The following is a 19,180-nucleotide window of genomic DNA, read 5'->3' as shown; positions in this document are numbered from 1 at the left end:
TCAGTGCAGCAATGCTTATTCAATACCGCCAGCAGATGGAGACACTGGGGGATAATTTTCTAAGGATTTATACTGATTTTTCCTGTCTGAATTTGTCGCACAGAAAGTTGCAGGCCAAATATGTGTGACATTTCTGCGACTTTAGCTTCTAGAGCATTTTTACAACATTATACATAGGTGCTGAATACATAAAAAGCGACTGTTCAGCGACAGACAAGTCGCATCGGCTGAAAGTAGGCCAGAATGTCAGTCCATGTTGGAGCAGGTTTAGATACAGTCTAAAGCATAGATCTTAAAGTCTGTGCACAGAATTTAGCAAGGGCCTCGCACCTTCTGATGCATCAGGTAGGTGCACAATAGCATAGCCTAACCCTCTGTACTTTGGTCTATATTGATGCGGGACATAGACAGCCAGCTGATGACCAATCCATTAGTGCAATGGATGGCTGGAAGCATTTGTCTTTGCCTTTGCAATACCACAGAAGCAATGCATGGTCAATGTACAGCAATGACACACCTGTGTGAACAGCCAGGAGACCCCCCCCCCCCCCATGTTATGTTACATAGTTACATAGTTAGTACGGTCGAAAAAAGACATATGTCCATCAAGTTCAACCAGGGAATTAAGGGGTAGGGGTGTGGCGCGATATTGGGGAAGGGATGAGATTTTATATTTCTTCATAAGCATTAATCTTATTTTGTCAATTAGGAACATTCAGCACCCACCCGCTATCAAGGCAGCTGCCTATCATGTCATGCCCTACCTGCACAGGTGTGCTGGCTACTCAAATGATCCAATTAAGGAGGCCATTTAGTCAGCAGCAGCAGAAGTCCTGTGCCTGGACGCTCCAACAGGGGCCAGACACAAGCAGAAGCAGAAGCAGCAGAAGCAGCAGCAGCACCACCTTTTGTTTTTTGGCTGCAGCAGCAGCAAGGCCCACAGGGCTGGCTAGCTGGCTAGCCAGCAAGCAGGTAGCAATGAAAGTAGGAATCTTTCTTTTTAACCCTGTAAGGGGGTGGTGCACTGTACCCGAAGATACTGCCATATCGGGTCAATGCATAGGGCGACGGAAGCAAGCTTCGAAATCGGCCCCCGTTCTCAAAAATCCATTTAATATATGGTCCCCAGATAGGGGACGTATCAGATATTAAACTGATAAGAACAGATACTACACTTGATCTTAGCCAAAAGGCCGAGAAGCGATAACCGTGAAAGGGGCGGGCCCAACAAGGTCCCCTTCATGGGCACTATCACTGCTTGCTGTCAGGGAGGCTGCCAGACAATTTTCCATGCACACTCTGGGCTGGGGGGCAGTCAACCACCAGTACACACAGCAGAACCTAAACCCATACCATTATTGCTAAGCAGCAAGACAGGGGCCCATTGCACTCCCACGGGGCCTTTTTAAATGCAATCCATAACCCGGATTTGCCAGGAACCCTTCTTACTCCTCCTACTTGCATGTGACACTGGGCTTAGGATCTGCATAGGAAACACACACACAAGCACACACCTACCTTTGTTGCCTGCAGATGCCTCCTTGGCTGTCCCCAAACGGTATCAAACCAACACCCACGGGAAGCTGTAAGCATAGAGGACATGCCTGCACCCCATTGGACTTACCTGTGTGGGTTAAATCCGGGTTATTTGACAACCTATGGCGGTGATGGTTCTGCTCAGGCAGAGCAGTGCTGATGCTCCTCATAAAGCTGTCGCTGCTGTGAAGGTTCTAGGTGACATCACAAATCCCTATGGTTACATACACAACAAAGCTGGGTTGTTGTTGTTTACACTCTGCAAGGCCTGTGGAAGTGAGTGACATCATAGCACTGTAGTTCTGAGGGTTCAAGATGGATGCAACAATCTCCTGTTGCTTCTATGAAGGCCGTAATAGACGACATCACCAAACAGCTCCATAGTCACATACACAGCAAAGGAGAGATGTTGTTTACACCTAGTGATGTCAGTGGTATTGAGTGACATCACAGCACAGTGCTAAGGCTCCTGGGCCTGGACACAGCAGCGGCTGCAATATCTCAACGGAGAATACGTTTATATCTATGTGTGTGTGTGCGCATATATATATATATATATATATATATATATATATATTTCTCCGCCGAAATCACTTTTAAACCCATTTCCACCTTTTTTTCCCTTCTCTTCCTCTTACTTTTTTTTCACGTTTTTTTACGTTTTTCTCCTTTTCGCCTCTTTTCTGGGCGTATTATTCTTCTTTTTCTTCTTTTTTTTCGTCTAATGCATACCCCATCAGTGCAGCAATGCTTATTCAATACCGCCAGCAGATGGAGACACTGGGGGATAATTTTCTAAGGATTTATACTGATTTTTCCTGTCTGAATTTGTCGCACAGAAAGTTGCAGGCCAAATATGTGTGACATTTCTGCGACTTTAGCTTCTAGAGCATTTTTACAACATTATACATAGGTGCTGAATACATAAAAAGCGACTGTTCAGCGACAGACAAGTCGCATCGGCTGAAAGTAGGCCAGAATGTCAGTCCATGTTGGAGCAGGTTTAGATACAGTCTAAAGCATAGATCTCAAAGTCTGTGCACAGAATTTAGCAAGGGCCTCGCACCTTCTGATGCATCAGGTAGGTGCACAATAGCATAGCCTAACCCTCTGTACTTTGGTCTATATTGATGCGGGACATAGACAGCCAGCTGATGACCAATCCATTAGTGCAATGGATGGCTGGAAGCATTTGTCTTTGCCTTTGCAATACCACAGAAGCAATGCATGGTCAATGTACAGCAATGACACACCTGTGTGAACAGCCAGGAGACCCCCCCCCCCATGTTATGTTACATAGTTACATAGTTAGTACGGTCGAAAAAAGACATATGTCCATCAAGTTCAACCAGGGAATTAAGGGGTAGGGGTGTGGCGCGATATTGGGGAAGGGATGAGATTTTATATTTCTTCATAAGCATTAATCTTATTTTGTCAATTAGGAACATTCAGCACCCACCCGCTATCAAGGCAGCTGCCTATCATGTCATGCCCTACCTGCACAGGTGTGCTGGCTACTCAAATGATCCAATTAAGGAGGCCATTTAGTCAGCAGCAGCAGAAGTCCTGTGCCTGGACGCTCCAACAGGGGCCAGACACAAGCAGAAGCAGAAGCAGCAGAAGCAGCAGCAGCACCACCTTTTGTTTTTTGGCTGCAGCAGCAGCAAGGCCCACAGGGCTGGCTAGCTGGGTAGCCAGCAAGCAGGTAGCAATGAAAGTAGGAATCTTTCTTTTTAACCCTGTAAGGGGGTGGTGCACTGTACCCGAAGATACTGCCATATCGGGTCAATGCATAGGGCGACGGAAGCAAGCTTCGAAATCGGCCCCCGTTCTCAAAAATCCATTTAATATATGGTCCCCAGATAGGGGACGTATCAGATATTAAACTGATAAGAACAGATACTACACTTGATCTTAGCCAAAACGCCGAGAAGCGATAACCGTGAAAGGGGCGGGCCCAACAAGGTCCCCTTCATGGGCACTATCACTGCTTGCTGTCAGGGAGGCTGCCAGACAATTTTCCATGCACACTCTGGGCTGGGGGGCAGTCAACCACCAGTACACACAGCAGAACCTAAACCCATACCATTATTGCTAAGCAGCAAGACAGGGGCCCATTGCACTCCCACGGGGCCTTTTTAAATGCAATCCATAACCCGGATTTGCCAGGAACCCTTCTTACTCCTCCTACTTGCATGTGACACTGGGCTTAGGATCTGCATAGGAAACACACACACAAGCACACACCTACCTTTGTTGCCTGCAGATGCCTCCTTGGCTGTCCCCAAACGGTATCAAACCAACACCCACGGGAAGCTGTAAGCATAGAGGACATGCCTGCACCCCATTGGACTTACCTGTGTGGGTTAAATCCGGGTTATTTGACAACCTATGGCGGTGATGGTTCTGCTCAGGCAGAGCAGTGCTGATGCTCCTCATAAAGCTGTCGCTGCTGTGAAGGTTCTAGGTGACATCACAAATCCCTATGGTTACATACACAACAAAGCTGGGTTGTTGTTGTTTACACTCTGCAAGGCCTGTGGAAGTGAGTGACATCATAGCACTGTAGTTCTGAGGGTTCAAGATGGATGCAACAATCTCCTGTTGCTTCTATGAAGGCCGTAATAGACGACATCACCAAACAGCTCCATAGTCACATACACAGCAAAGGAGAGATGTTGTTTACACCTAGTGATGTCAGTGGTATTGAGTGACATCACAGCACAGTGCTAAGGCTCCTGGGCCTGGACACAGCAGCGGCTGCAATATCTCAACGGAGAATACGTTTATATCTATGTGTGTGTGTGCGCATATATATATATATATATATATATATATATATATATATATATATATATTTCTCCGCCGAAATCACTTTTAAACCCATTTCCACCTTTTTTTCCCCTTCTCTTCCTCTTACTTTTTTTTCACGTTTTTTTACGTTTTTCTCCTTTTCGCCTCTTTTCTGGGCGTATTATTCTTCTTTTTCTTCTTTTTTTTCGTCTAATGCATACCCCATCAGTGCAGCAATGCTTATTCAATACCGCCAGCAGATGGAGACACTGGGGGATAATTTTCTAAGGATTTATACTGATTTTTCCTGTCTGAATTTGTCGCACAGAAAGTTGCAGGCCAAATATGTGTGACATTTCTGCGACTTTAGCTTCTAGAGCATTTTTACAACATTATACATAGGTGCTGAATACATAAAAAGCGACTGTTCAGCGACAGACAAGTCGCATCGGCTGAAAGTAGGCCAGAATGTCAGTCCATGTTGGAGCAGGTTTAGATACAGTCTAAAGCATAGATCTCAAAGTCTGTGCACAGAATTTAGCAAGGGCCTCGCACCTTCTGATGCATCAGGTAGGTGCACAATAGCATAGCCTAACCCTCTGTACTTTGGTCTATATTGATGCGGGACATAGACAGCCAGCTGATGACCAATCCATTAGTGCAATGGATGGCTGGAAGCATTTGTCTTTGCCTTTGCAATACCACAGAAGCAATGCATGGTCAATGTACAGCAATGACACACCTGTGTGAACAGCCAGGAGACCCCCCCCCCCCATGTTATGTTACATAGTTACATAGTTAGTACGGTCGAAAAAAGACATATGTCCATCAAGTTCAACCAGGGAATTAAGGGGTAGGGGTGTGGCGCGATATTGGGGAAGGGATGAGATTTTATATTTCTTCATAAGCATTAATCTTATTTTGTCAATTAGGAACATTCAGCACCCACCCGCTATCAAGGCAGCTGCCTATCATGTCATGCCCTACCTGCACAGGTGTGCTGGCTACTCAAATGATCCAATTAAGGAGGCCATTTAGTCAGCAGCAGCAGAAGTCCTGTGCCTGGACGCTCCAACAGGGGCCAGACACAAGCAGAAGCAGAAGCAGCAGAAGCAGCAGCAGCACCACCTTTTGTTTTTTGGCTGCAGCAGCAGCAAGGCCCACAGGGCTGGCTAGCTGGCTAGCCAGCAAGCAGGTAGCAATGAAAGTAGGAATCTTTCTTTTTAACCCTGTAAGGGGGTGGTGCACTGTACCCGAAGATACTGCCATATCGGGTCAATGCATAGGGCGACGGAAGCAAGCTTCGAAATCGGCCCCCGTTCTCAAAAATCCATTTAATATATGGTCCCCAGATAGGGGACGTATCAGATATTAAACTGATAAGAACAGATACTACACTTGATCTTAGCCAAAAGGCCGAGAAGCGATAACCGTGAAAGGGGCGGGCCCAACAAGGTCCCCTTCATGGGCACTATCACTGCTTGCTGTCAGGGAGGCTGCCAGACAATTTTCCATGCACACTCTGGGCTGGGGGGCAGTCAACCACCAGTACACACAGCAGAACCTAAACCCATACCATTATTGCTAAGCAGCAAGACAGGGGCCCATTGCACTCCCACGGGGCCTTTTTAAATGCAATCCATAACCCGGATTTGCCAGGAACCCTTCTTACTCCTCCTACTTGCATGTGACACTGGGCTTAGGATCTGCATAGGAAACACACACACAAGCACACACCTACCTTTGTTGCCTGCAGATGCCTCCTTGGCTGTCCCCAAACGGTATCAAACCAACACCCACGGGAAGCTGTAAGCATAGAGGACATGCCTGCACCCCATTGGACTTACCTGTGTGGGTTAAATCCGGGTTATTTGACAACCTATGGCGGTGATGGTTCTGCTCAGGCAGAGCAGTGCTGATGCTCCTCATAAAGCTGTCGCTGCTGTGAAGGTTCTAGGTGACATCACAAATCCCTATGGTTACATACACAACAAAGCTGGGTTGTTGTTGTTTACACTCTGCAAGGCCTGTGGAAGTGAGTGACATCATAGCACTGTAGTTCTGAGGGTTCAAGATGGATGCAACAATCTCCTGTTGCTTCTATGAAGGCCGTAATAGACGACATCACCAAACAGCTCCATAGTCACATACACAGCAAAGGAGAGATGTTGTTTACACCTAGTGATGTCAGTGGTATTGAGTGACATCACAGCACAGTGCTAAGGCTCCTGGGCCTGGACACAGCAGCGGCTGCAATATCTCAACGGAGAATACGTTTATATCTATGTGTGTGTGTGCGCATATATATATATATATATATATATATATATATATATATATATTTCTCCGCCGAAATCACTTTTAAACCCATTTCCACCTTTTTTTCCCTTCTCTTCCTCTTACTTTTTTTTCACGTTTTTTTACGTTTTTCTCCTTTTCGCCTCTTTTCTGGGCGTATTATTCTTCTTTTTCTTCTTTTTTTTCGTCTAATGCATACCCCATCAGTGCAGCAATGCTTATTCAATACCGCCAGCAGATGGAGACACTGGGGGATAATTTTCTAAGGATTTATACTGATTTTTCCTGTCTGAATTTGTCGCACAGAAAGTTGCAGGCCAAATATGTGTGACATTTCTGCGACTTTAGCTTCTAGAGCATTTTTACAACATTATACATAGGTGCTGAATACATAAAAAGCGACTGTTCAGCGACAGACAAGTCGCATCGGCTGAAAGTAGGCCAGAATGTCAGTCCATGTTGGAGCAGGTTTAGATACAGTCTAAAGCATAGATCTCAAAGTCTGTGCACAGAATTTAGCAAGGGCCTCGCACCTTCTGATGCATCAGGTAGGTGCACAATAGCATAGCCTAACCCTCTGTACTTTGGTCTATATTGATGCGGGACATAGACAGCCAGCTGATGACCAATCCATTAGTGCAATGGATGGCTGGAAGCATTTGTCTTTGCCTTTGCAATACCACAGAAGCAATGCATGGTCAATGTACAGCAATGACACACCTGTGTGAACAGCCAGGAGACCCCCCCCCCCATGTTATGTTACATAGTTACATAGTTAGTACGGTCGAAAAAAGACATATGTCCATCAAGTTCAACCAGGGAATTAAGGGGTAGGGGTGTGGCGCGATATTGGGGAAGGGATGAGATTTTATATTTCTTCATAAGCATTAATCTTATTTTGTCAATTAGGAACATTCAGCACCCACCCGCTATCAAGGCAGCTGCCTATCATGTCATGCCCTACCTGCACAGGTGTGCTGGCTACTCAAATGATCCAATTAAGGAGGCCATTTAGTCAGCAGCAGCAGAAGTCCTGTGCCTGGACGCTCCAACAGGGGCCAGACACAAGCAGAAGCAGAAGCAGCAGAAGCAGCAGCAGCACCACCTTTTGTTTTTTGGCTGCAGCAGCAGCAAGGCCCACAGGGCTGGCTAGCTGGCTAGCCAGCAAGCAGGTAGCAATGAAAGTAGGAATCTTTCTTTTTAACCCTGTAAGGGGGTGGTGCACTGTACCCGAAGATACTGCCATATCGGGTCAATGCATAGGGCGACGGAAGCAAGCTTCGAAATCGGCCCCCGTTCTCAAAAATCCATTTAATATATGGTCCCCAGATAGGGGACGTATCAGATATTAAACTGATAAGAACAGATACTACACTTGATCTTAGCCAAAAGGCCGAGAAGCGATAACCGTGAAAGGGGCGGGCCCAACAAGGTCCCCTTCATGGGCACTATCACTGCTTGCTGTCAGGGAGGCTGCCAGACAATTTTCCATGCACACTCTGGGCTGGGGGGCAGTCAACCACCAGTACACACAGCAGAACCTAAACCCATACCATTATTGCTAAGCAGCAAGACAGGGGCCCATTGCACTCCCACGGGGCCTTTTTAAATGCAATCCATAACCCGGATTTGCCAGGAACCCTTCTTACTCCTCCTACTTGCATGTGACACTGGGCTTAGGATCTGCATAGGAAACACACACACAAGCACACACCTACCTTTGTTGCCTGCAGATGCCTCCTTGGCTGTCCCCAAACGGTATCAAACCAACACCCACGGGAAGCTGTAAGCATAGAGGACATGCCTGCACCCCATTGGACTTACCTGTGTGGGTTAAATCCGGGTTATTTGACAACCTATGGCGGTGATGGTTCTGCTCAGGCAGAGCAGTGCTGATGCTCCTCATAAAGCTGTCGCTGCTGTGAAGGTTCTAGGTGACATCACAAATCCCTATGGTTACATACACAACAAAGCTGGGTTGTTGTTGTTTACACTCTGCAAGGCCTGTGGAAGTGAGTGACATCATAGCACTGTAGTTCTGAGGGTTCAAGATGGATGCAACAATCTCCTGTTGCTTCTATGAAGGCCGTAATAGACGACATCACCAAACAGCTCCATAGTCACATACACAGCAAAGGAGAGATGTTGTTTACACCTAGTGATGTCAGTGGTATTGAGTGACATCACAGCACAGTGCTAAGGCTCCTGGGCCTGGACACAGCAGCGGCTGCAATATCTCAACGGAGAATACGTTTATATCTATGTGTGTGTGTGCGCATATATATATATATATATATATATATATATATATATATATATATTTCTCCGCCGAAATCACTTTTAAACCCATTTCCACCTTTTTTTCCCTTCTCTTCCTCTTACTTTTTTTTCACGTTTTTTTACGTTTTTCTCCTTTTCGCCTCTTTTCTGGGCGTATTATTCTTCTTTTTCTTCTTTTTTTTCGTCTAATGCATACCCCATCAGTGCAGCAATGCTTATTCAATACCGCCAGCAGATGGAGACACTGGGGGATAATTTTCTAAGGATTTATACTGATTTTTCCTGTCTGAATTTGTCGCACAGAAAGTTGCAGGCCAAATATGTGTGACATTTCTGCGACTTTAGCTTCTAGAGCATTTTTACAACATTATACATAGGTGCTGAATACATAAAAAGCGACTGTTCAGCGACAGACAAGTCGCATCGGCTGAAAGTAGGCCAGAATGTCAGTCCATGTTGGAGCAGGTTTAGATACAGTCTAAAACATAGATCTCAAAGTCTGTGCACAGAATTTAGCAAGGGCCTCGCACCTTCTGATGCATCAGGTAGGTGCACAATAGCATAGCCTAACCCTCTGTACTTTGGTCTATATTGATGCGGGACATAGACAGCCAGCTGATGACCAATCCATTAGTGCAATGGATGGCTGGAAGCATTTGTCTTTGCCTTTGCAATACCACAGAAGCAATGCATGGTCAATGTACAGCAATGACACACCTGTGTGAACAGCCAGGAGACCCCCCCCCCCATGTTATGTTACATAGTTACATAGTTAGTACGGTCGAAAAAAGACATATGTCCATCAAGTTCAACCAGGGAATTAAGGGGTAGGGGTGTGGCGCGATATTGGGGAAGGGATGAGATTTTATATTTCTTCATAAGCATTAATCTTATTTTGTCAATTAGGAACATTCAGCACCCACCCGCTATCAAGGCAGCTGCCTATCATGTCATGCCCTACCTGCACAGGTGTGCTGGCTACTCAAATGATCCAATTAAGGAGGCCATTTAGTCAGCAGCAGCAGAAGTCCTGTGCCTGGACGCTCCAACAGGGGCCAGACACAAGCAGAAGCAGAAGCAGCAGAAGCAGCAGCAGCACCACCTTTTGTTTTTTGGCTGCAGCAGCAGCAAGGCCCACAGGGCTGGCTAGCTGGCTAGCCAGCAAGCAGGTAGCAATGAAAGTAGGAATCTTTCTTTTTAACCCTGTAAGGGGGTGGTGCACTGTACCCGAAGATACTGCCATATCGGGTCAATGCATAGGGCGACGGAAGCAAGCTTCGAAATCGGCCCCCGTTCTCAAAAATCCATTTAATATATGGTCCCCAGATAGGGGACGTATCAGATATTAAACTGATAAGAACAGATACTACACTTGATCTTAGCCAAAAGGCCGAGAAGCGATAACCGTGAAAGGGGCGGGCCCAACAAGGTCCCCTTCATGGGCACTATCACTGCTTGCTGTCAGGGAGGCTGCCAGACAATTTTCCATGCACACTCTGGGCTGGGGGGCAGTCAACCACCAGTACACACAGCAGAACCTAAACCCATACCATTATTGCTAAGCAGCAAGACAGGGGCCCATTGCACTCCCACGGGGCCTTTTTAAATGCAATCCATAACCCGGATTTGCCAGGAACCCTTCTTACTCCTCCTACTTGCATGTGACACTGGGCTTAGGATCTGCATAGGAAACACACACACAAGCACACACCTACCTTTGTTGCCTGCAGATGCCTCCTTGGCTGTCCCCAAACGGTATCAAACCAACACCCACGGGAAGCTGTAAGCATAGAGGACATGCCTGCACCCCATTGGACTTACCTGTGTGGGTTAAATCCGGGTTATTTGACAACCTATGGCGGTGATGGTTCTGCTCAGGCAGAGCAGTGCTGATGCTCCTCATAAAGCTGTCGCTGCTGTGAAGGTTCTAGGTGACATCACAAATCCCTATGGTTACATACACAACAAAGCTGGGTTGTTGTTGTTTACACTCTGCAAGGCCTGTGGAAGTGAGTGACATCATAGCACTGTAGTTCTGAGGGTTCAAGATGGATGCAACAATCTCCTGTTGCTTCTATGAAGGCCGTAATAGACGACATCACCAAACAGCTCCATAGTCACATACACAGCAAAGGAGAGATGTTGTTTACACCTAGTGATGTCAGTGGTATTGAGTGACATCACAGCACAGTGCTAAGGCTCCTGGGCCTGGACACAGCAGCGGCTGCAATATCTCAACGGAGAATACGTTTATATCTATGTGTGTGTGTGCGCATATATATATATATATATATATATATATATATATATATATTTCTCCGCCGAAATCACTTTTAAACCCATTTCCACCTTTTTTTCCCTTCTCTTCCTCTTACTTTTTTTTCACGTTTTTTTACGTTTTTCTCCTTTTCGCCTCTTTTCTGGGCGTATTATTCTTCTTTTTCTTCTTTTTTTTCGTCTAATGCATACCCCATCAGTGCAGCAATGCTTATTCAATACCGCCAGCAGATGGAGACACTGGGGGATAATTTTCTAAGGATTTATACTGATTTTTCCTGTCTGAATTTGTCGCACAGAAAGTTGCAGGCCAAATATGTGTGACATTTCTGCGACTTTAGCTTCTAGAGCATTTTTACAACATTATACATAGGTGCTGAATACATAAAAAGCGACTGTTCAGCGACAGACAAGTCGCATCGGCTGAAAGTAGGCCAGAATGTCAGTCCATGTTGGAGCAGGTTTAGATACAGTCTAAAGCATAGATCTCAAAGTCTGTGCACAGAATTTAGCAAGGGCCTCGCACCTTCTGATGCATCAGGTAGGTGCACAATAGCATAGCCTAACCCTCTGTACTTTGGTCTATATTGATGCGGGACATAGACAGCCAGCTGATGACCAATCCATTAGTGCAATGGATGGCTGGAAGCATTTGTCTTTGCCTTTGCAATACCACAGAAGCAATGCATGGTCAATGTACAGCAATGACACACCTGTGTGAACAGCCAGGAGACCCCCCCCCCATGTTATGTTACATAGTTACATAGTTAGTACGGTCGAAAAAAGACATATGTCCATCAAGTTCAACCAGGGAATTAAGGGGTAGGGGTGTGGCGCGATATTGGGGAAGGGATGAGATTTTATATTTCTTCATAAGCATTAATCTTATTTTGTCAATTAGGAACATTCAGCACCCACCCGCTATCAAGGCAGCTGCCTATCATGTCATGCCCTACCTGCACAGGTGTGCTGGCTACTCAAATGATCCAATTAAGGAGGCCATTTAGTCAGCAGCAGCAGAAGTCCTGTGCCTGGACGCTCCAACAGGGGCCAGACACAAGCAGAAGCAGAAGCAGCAGAAGCAGCAGCAGCACCACCTTTTGTTTTTTGGCTGCAGCAGCAGCAAGGCCCACAGGGCTGGCTAGCTGGCTAGCCAGCAAGCAGGTAGCAATGAAAGTAGGAATCTTTCTTTTTAACCCTGTAAGGGGGTGGTGCACTGTACCCGAAGATACTGCCATATCGGGTCAATGCATAGGGCGACGGAAGCAAGCTTCGAAATCGGCCCCCGTTCTCAAAAATCCATTTAATATATGGTCCCCAGATAGGGGACGTATCAGATATTAAACTGATAAGAACAGATACTACACTTGATCTTAGCCAAAAGGCCGAGAAGCGATAACCGTGAAAGGGGCGGGCCCAACAAGGTCCCCTTCATGGGCACTATCACTGCTTGCTGTCAGGGAGGCTGCCAGACAATTTTCCATGCACACTCTGGGCTGGGGGGCAGTCAACCACCAGTACACACAGCAGAACCTAAACCCATACCATTATTGCTAAGCAGCAAGACAGGGGCCCATTGCACTCCCACGGGGCCTTTTTAAATGCAATCCATAACCCGGATTTGCCAGGAACCCTTCTTACTCCTCCTACTTGCATGTGACACTGGGCTTAGGATCTGCATAGGAAACACACACACAAGCACACACCTACCTTTGTTGCCTGCAGATGCCTCCTTGGCTGTCCCCAAACGGTATCAAACCAACACCCACGGGAAGCTGTAAGCATAGAGGACATGCCTGCACCCCATTGGACTTACCTGTGTGGGTTAAATCCGGGTTATTTGACAACCTATGGCGGTGATGGTTCTGCTCAGGCAGAGCAGTGCTGATGCTCCTCATAAAGCTGTCGCTGCTGTGAAGGTTCTAGGTGACATCACAAATCCCTATGGTTACATACACAACAAAGCTGGGTTGTTGTTGTTTACACTCTGCAAGGCCTGTGGAAGTGAGTGACATCATAGCACTGTAGTTCTGAGGGTTCAAGATGGATGCAACAATCTCCTGTTGCTTCTATGAAGGCCGTAATAGACGACATCACCAAACAGCTCCATAGTCACATACACAGCAAAGGAGAGATGTTGTTTACACCTAGTGATGTCAGTGGTATTGAGTGACATCACAGCACAGTGCTAAGGCTCCTGGGCCTGGACACAGCAGCGGCTGCAATATCTCAACGGAGAATACGTTTATATCTATGTGTGTGTGTGCGCATATATATATATATATATATATATATATATATATATATATATATATATATTTCTCCGCCGAAATCACTTTTAAACCCATTTCCACCTTTTTTTCCCTTCTCTTCCTCTTACTTTTTTTTCACGTTTTTTTACGTTTTTCTCCTTTTCGCCTCTTTTCTGGGCGTATTATTCTTCTTTTTCTTCTTTTTTTTCGTCTAATGCATACCCCATCAGTGCAGCAATGCTTATTCAATACCGCCAGCAGATGGAGACACTGGGGGATAATTTTCTAAGGATTTATACTGATTTTTCCTGTCTGAATTTGTCGCACAGAAAGTTGCAGGCCAAATATGTGTGACATTTCTGCGACTTTAGCTTCTAGAGCATTTTTACAACATTATACATAGGTGCTGAATACATAAAAAGCGACTGTTCAGCGACAGACAAGTCGCATCGGCTGAAAGTAGGCCAGAATGTCAGTCCATGTTGGAGCAGGTTTAGATACAGTCTAAAGCATAGATCTCAAAGTCTGTGCACAGAATTTAGCAAGGGCCTCGCACCTTCTGATGCATCAGGTAGGTGCACAATAGCATAGCCTAACCCTCTGTACTTTGGTCTATATTGATGCGGGACATAGACAGCCAGCTGATGACCAATCCATTAGTGCAATGGATGGCTGGAAGCATTTGTCTTTGCCTTTGCAATACCACAGAAGCAATGCATGGTCAATGTACAGCAATGACACACCTGTGTGAACAGCCAGGAGACCCCCCCCCCCATGTTATGTTACATAGTTACATAGTTAGTACGGTCGAAAAAAGACATATGTCCATCAAGTTCAACCAGGGAATTAAGGGGTAGGGGTGTGGCGCGATATTGGGGAAGGGATGAGATTTTATATTTCTTCATAAGCATTAATCTTATTTTGTCAATTAGGAACATTCAGCACCCACCCGCTATCAAGGCAGCTGCCTATCATGTCATGCCCTACCTGCACAGGTGTGCTGGCTACTCAAATGATCCAATTAAGGAGGCCATTTAGTCAGCAGCAGCAGAAGTCCTGTGCCTGGACGCTCCAACAGGGGCCAGACACAAGCAGAAGCAGAAGCAGCAGAAGCAGCAGCAGCACCACCTTTTGTTTTTTGGCTGCAGCAGCAGCAAGGCCCACAGGGCTGGCTAGCTGGGTAGCCAGCAAGCAGGTAGCAATGAAAGTAGGAATCTTTCTTTTTAACCCTGTAAGGGGGTGGTGCACTGTACCGCCATATCGGGTCAATGCATAGGGCGACGGAAGCAAGCTTCGAAATCGGCCCCCGTTCTCAAAAATCCATTTAATATATGGTCCCCAGATAGGGGACGTATCAGATATTAAACTGATAAGAACAGATACTACACTTGATCTTAGCCAAAAGGCCGAGAAGCGATAACCGTGAAAGGGGCGGGCCCAACAAGGTCCCCTTCATGGGCACTATCACTGCTTGCTGTCAGGGAGGCTGCCAGACAATTTTCCATGCACACTCTGGGCTGGGGGGCAGTCAACCACCAGTACACACAGCAGAACCTAAACCCATACCATTATTGCTAAGCAGCAAGACAGGGGCCCATTGCACTCCCACGGGGCCTTTTTAAATGCAATCCATAACCCGGATTTGCCAGGAACCCTTCTTACTCCTCCTACTTGCATGTGACACTGGGCTTAGGATCTGCATAGGAAACACACACACAAGCACACACCTACCTTTGTTGCCTGCAGATGCCTCCTTGGCTGTCCCCAAACGGTATCAAACCAACACCCACGGGAAGCTGTAAGCATAGAGGACATGCCTGCACCCCATTGGACTTACCTGTGTGGGTTAAATCCGGGTTATTTGACAACCTATGGCGGTGATGGTTCTGCTCAGGCAGAGCAGTGCTGATGCTCCTCATAAAGCTGTCGCTGCTGTGAAGGTTCTAGGTGACATCACAAATCCCTATGGTTACATACACAACAAAGCTGGGTTGTTGTTGTTTACACTCTGCAAGGCCTGTGGAAGTGAGTGACATCATAGCACTGTAGTTCTGAGGGTTCAAGATGGATGCAACAATCTCCTGTTGCTTCTATGAAGGCCGTAATAGACGACATCACCAAACAGCTCCATAGTCACATACACAGCAAAGGAGAGATGTTGTTTACACCTAGTGATGTCAGTGGTATTGAGTGACATCACAGCACAGTGCTAAGGCTCCTGGGCCTGGACACAGCAGCGGCTGCAATATCTCAACGGAGAATACGTTTATATCTATGTGTGTGTGTGCGCATATATATATATATATATATATATATATATATATATATATATTTCTCCGCCGAAATCACTTTTAAACCCATTTCCACCTTTTTTTCCCTTCTCTTCCTCTTACTTTTTTTTCACGTTTTTTTACGTTTTTCTCCTTTTCGCCTCTTTTCTGGGCGTATTATTCTTCTTTTTCTTCTTTTTTTTCGTCTAATGCATACCCCATCAGTGCAGCAATGCTTATTCAATACCGCCAGCAGATGGAGACACTGGGGGATAATTTTCTAAGGATTTATACTGATTTTTCCTGTCTGAATTTGTCACACAGAAAGTTGCAGGCCAAATATGTGTGACATTTCTGCGACTTTAGCTTCTAGAGCATTTTTACAACATTATACATAGGTGCTGAATACATAAAAAGCGACTGTTCAGCGACAGACAAGTCGCATCGGCTGAAAGTAGGCCAGAATGTCAGTCCATGTTGGAGCAGGTTTAGATACAGTCTAAAGCATAGATCTCAAAGTCTGTGCACAGAATTTAGCAAGGGCCTCGCACCTTCTGATGCATCAGGTAGGTGCACAATAGCATAGCCTAACCCTCTGTACTTTGGTCTATATTGATGCGGGACATAGACAGCCAGCTGATGACCAATCCATTAGTGCAATGGATGGCTGGAAGCATTTGTCTTTGCCTTTGCAATACCACAGAAGCAATGCATGGTCAATGTACAGCAATGACACACCTGTGTGAACAGCCAGGAGACCCCCCCCCCCCCCCCCCCATGTTATGTTACATAGTTACATAGTTAGTACGGTCGAAAAAAGACATATGTCCATCACGTTCAACCAGGGAATTAAGGGGTAGGGGTGTGGCGCGATATTGGGGAAGGGATGAGATTTTATATTTCTTCATAAGCATTAATCTTATTTTGTCAATTAGGAACATTCAGCACCCACCCGCTATCAAGGCAGCTGCCTATCATGTCATGCCCTACCTGCACAGGTGTGCTGGCTACTCAAATGATCCAATTAAGGAGGCCATTTAGTCAGCAGCAGCAGAAGTCCTGTGCCTGGACGCTCCAACAGGGGCCAGACACAAGCAGAAGCAGAAGCAGCAGAAGCAGCAGCAGCACCACCTTTTGTTTTTTGGCTGCAGCAGCAGCAAGGCCCACAGGGCTGGCTAGCTGGCTAGCCAGCAAGCAGGTAGCAATGAAAGTAGGAATCTTTCTTTTTAACCCTGTAAGGGGGTGGTGCACTGTACCCAAAGATACTGCCATATCGGGTCAATGCATAGGGCGACGGAAGCAAGCTTCGAAATCGGCCCCCGTTCTCAAAAATCCATTTAATATATGGTCCCCAGATAGGGGACGTATCAGATATTAAACTGATAAGAACAGATACTACACTTGATCTTAGCCAAAAGGCCGAGAAGCGATAACCGTGAAAGGGGCGGGCCCAACAAGGTCCCCTTCATGGGCACTATCACTGCTTGCTGTCAGGGAGGCTGCCAGACAATTTTCCATGCACACTCTGGGCTGGGGGGCAGTCAACCACCAGTACACACAGCAGAACCTAAACCCATACCATTATTGCTAAGCAGCAAGACAGGGGCCCATTGCACTCCCACGGGGCCTTTTTAAATGCAATCCATAACCCGGATTTGCCAGGAACCCTTCTTACTCCTCCTACTTGCATGTGACACTGGGCTTAGGATCTGCATAGGAAACACACACACAAGCACACACCTACCTTTGTTGCCTGCAGATGCCTCCTTGGCTGTCCCCAAACGGTATCAAACCAACACCCACGGGAAGCTGTAAGCATAGAGGACATGCCTGCACCCCATTGGACTTACCTGTGTGGGTTAAATCCGGGTTATTTGACAACCTATGGCGGTGATGGTTCTGCTCAGGCAGAGCAGTGCTGATGCTCCTCATAAAGCTGTCGCTGCTGTGAAGGTTCTAGGTGACATCACAAATCCCTATGGTTACATACACAACAAAGCTGGGTTGTTGTTGTTTACACTCTGCAAGGCCTGTGGAAGTGAGTGACATCATAGCACTGTAGTTCTGAGGGTTCAAGATGGATGCAACAATCTCCTGTTGCTTCTATGAAGGCCGTAATAGACGACATCACCAAACAGCTCCATAGTCACATACACAGCAAAGGAGAGATGTTGTTTACACCTAGTGATGTCAGTGGTATTGAGTGACATCACAGCACAGTGCTAAGGCTCCTGGGCCTGGACACAGCAGCGGCTGCAATATCTCAACGGAGAATACGTTTATATCTATGTGTGTGTGTGCGCATATATATATATATATATATATATATATATATATATATTTCTCCGCCGAAATCACTTTTAAACCCATTTCCACCTTTTTTTCCCTTCTCTTCCTCTTACTTTTTTTTCACGTTTTTTTACGTTTTTCTCCTTTTCGCCTCTTTTCTGGGCGTATTATTCTTCTTTTTCTTCTTTTTTTTCGTCTAATGCATACCCCATCAGTGCAGCAATGCTTATTCAATACCGCCAGCAGATGGAGACACTGGGGGATAATTTTCTAAGGATTTATACTGATTTTTCCTGTCTGAATTTGTCGCACAGAAAGTTGCAGGCCAAATATGTGTGACATTTCTGCGACTTTAGCTTCTAGAGCATTTTTACAACATTATACATAGGTGCTGAATACATAAAAAGCGACTGTTCAGCGACAGACAAGTCGCATCGGCTGAAAGTAGGCCAGAATGTCAGTCCATGTTGGAGCAGGTTTAGATACAGTCTAAAGCATAGATCTCAAAGTCTGTGCACAGAATTTAGCAAGGGCCTCGCACCTTCTGATGCATCAGGTAGGTGCACAATAGCATAGCCTAACCCTCTGTACTTTGGTCTATATTGATGCGGGACATAGACAGCCAGCTGATGACCAATCCATTAGTGCAATGGATGGCTGGAAGCATTTGTCTTTGCCTTTGCAATACCACAGAAGCAATGCATGGTCAATGTACAGCAATGACACACCTGTGTGAACAGCCAGGAGACCCCCCCCCCCCCCCCATGTTATGTTACATAGTTACATAGTTAGTACGGTCGAAAAAAGACATATGTCCATCACGTTCAACCAGGGAATTAAGGGGTAGGGGTGTGGCGCGATATTGGGGAAGGGATGAGATTTTATATTTCTTCATAAGCATTAATCTTATTTTGTCAATTAGGAACATTCAGCACCCACCCGCTATCAAGGCAGCTGCCTATCATGTCATGCCCTACCTGCACAGGTGTGCTGGCTACTCAAATGATCCAATTAAGGAGGCCATTTAGTCAGCAGCAGCAGAAGTCCTGTGCCTGGACGCTCCAACAGGGGCCAGACACAAGCAGAAGCAGAAGCAGCAGAAGCAGCAGCAGCACCACCTTTTGTTTTTTGGCTGCAGCAGCAGCAAGGCCCACAGGGCTGGCTAGCTGGCTAGCCAGCAAGCAG

The 19,180-nt window shown here is 46.2% G+C and overlaps 7 non-coding genes and 1 pseudogene across 7 annotated transcripts; all 8 read right to left on the bottom strand.

Annotated features, from left to right (window-relative positions):
- Positions 1–1,014: 1,014 nt before the first annotated feature.
- Positions 1,015–1,205, bottom strand: LOC130340453 (U2 spliceosomal RNA). Its single transcript, XR_008880556.1, has one exon. It is a non-coding gene; the product is annotated as a U2 spliceosomal RNA (small nuclear RNA).
- Positions 1,206–3,283: 2,078 nt separating this feature from the next.
- Positions 3,284–3,474, bottom strand: LOC130340423 (U2 spliceosomal RNA). The gene has a single exon (XR_008880540.1). It is a non-coding gene; the product is annotated as a U2 spliceosomal RNA (small nuclear RNA).
- Positions 3,475–5,566: 2,092 nt separating this feature from the next.
- On the bottom strand, positions 5,567–5,757 carry LOC130340452 (U2 spliceosomal RNA). Its single transcript, XR_008880555.1, has one exon. It is a non-coding gene; the product is annotated as a U2 spliceosomal RNA (small nuclear RNA).
- A 2,084-nt stretch (positions 5,758–7,841) lies between these two features.
- LOC130340450 (U2 spliceosomal RNA) lies at positions 7,842–8,032 on the bottom strand. The gene has a single exon (XR_008880553.1). It is a non-coding gene; the product is annotated as a U2 spliceosomal RNA (small nuclear RNA).
- A 2,086-nt stretch (positions 8,033–10,118) lies between these two features.
- Positions 10,119–10,309, bottom strand: LOC130340449 (U2 spliceosomal RNA). Its single transcript, XR_008880552.1, has one exon. It is a non-coding gene; the product is annotated as a U2 spliceosomal RNA (small nuclear RNA).
- Positions 10,310–12,390: 2,081 nt separating this feature from the next.
- LOC130340447 (U2 spliceosomal RNA) lies at positions 12,391–12,581 on the bottom strand. The gene has a single exon (XR_008880551.1). It is a non-coding gene; the product is annotated as a U2 spliceosomal RNA (small nuclear RNA).
- A 2,092-nt stretch (positions 12,582–14,673) lies between these two features.
- Positions 14,674–14,854, bottom strand: LOC130340424 (U2 spliceosomal RNA; annotated as a pseudogene).
- Positions 14,855–16,946: 2,092 nt separating this feature from the next.
- LOC130340417 (U2 spliceosomal RNA) lies at positions 16,947–17,137 on the bottom strand. Its single transcript, XR_008880534.1, has one exon. It is a non-coding gene; the product is annotated as a U2 spliceosomal RNA (small nuclear RNA).
- Between the last annotated feature and the right edge of the window lie 2,043 nt (positions 17,138–19,180).

This window comes from Hyla sarda, unplaced genomic scaffold (assembly GCF_029499605.1).
Source record: "Hyla sarda isolate aHylSar1 unplaced genomic scaffold, aHylSar1.hap1 scaffold_591, whole genome shotgun sequence".
NCBI lineage: Eukaryota > Metazoa > Chordata > Amphibia > Anura > Hylidae > Hyla > Hyla sarda.
The sequence above is the reverse complement of the archived record's forward strand: the minus strand, read 5'-3'. Positions and strand labels throughout refer to the sequence as shown.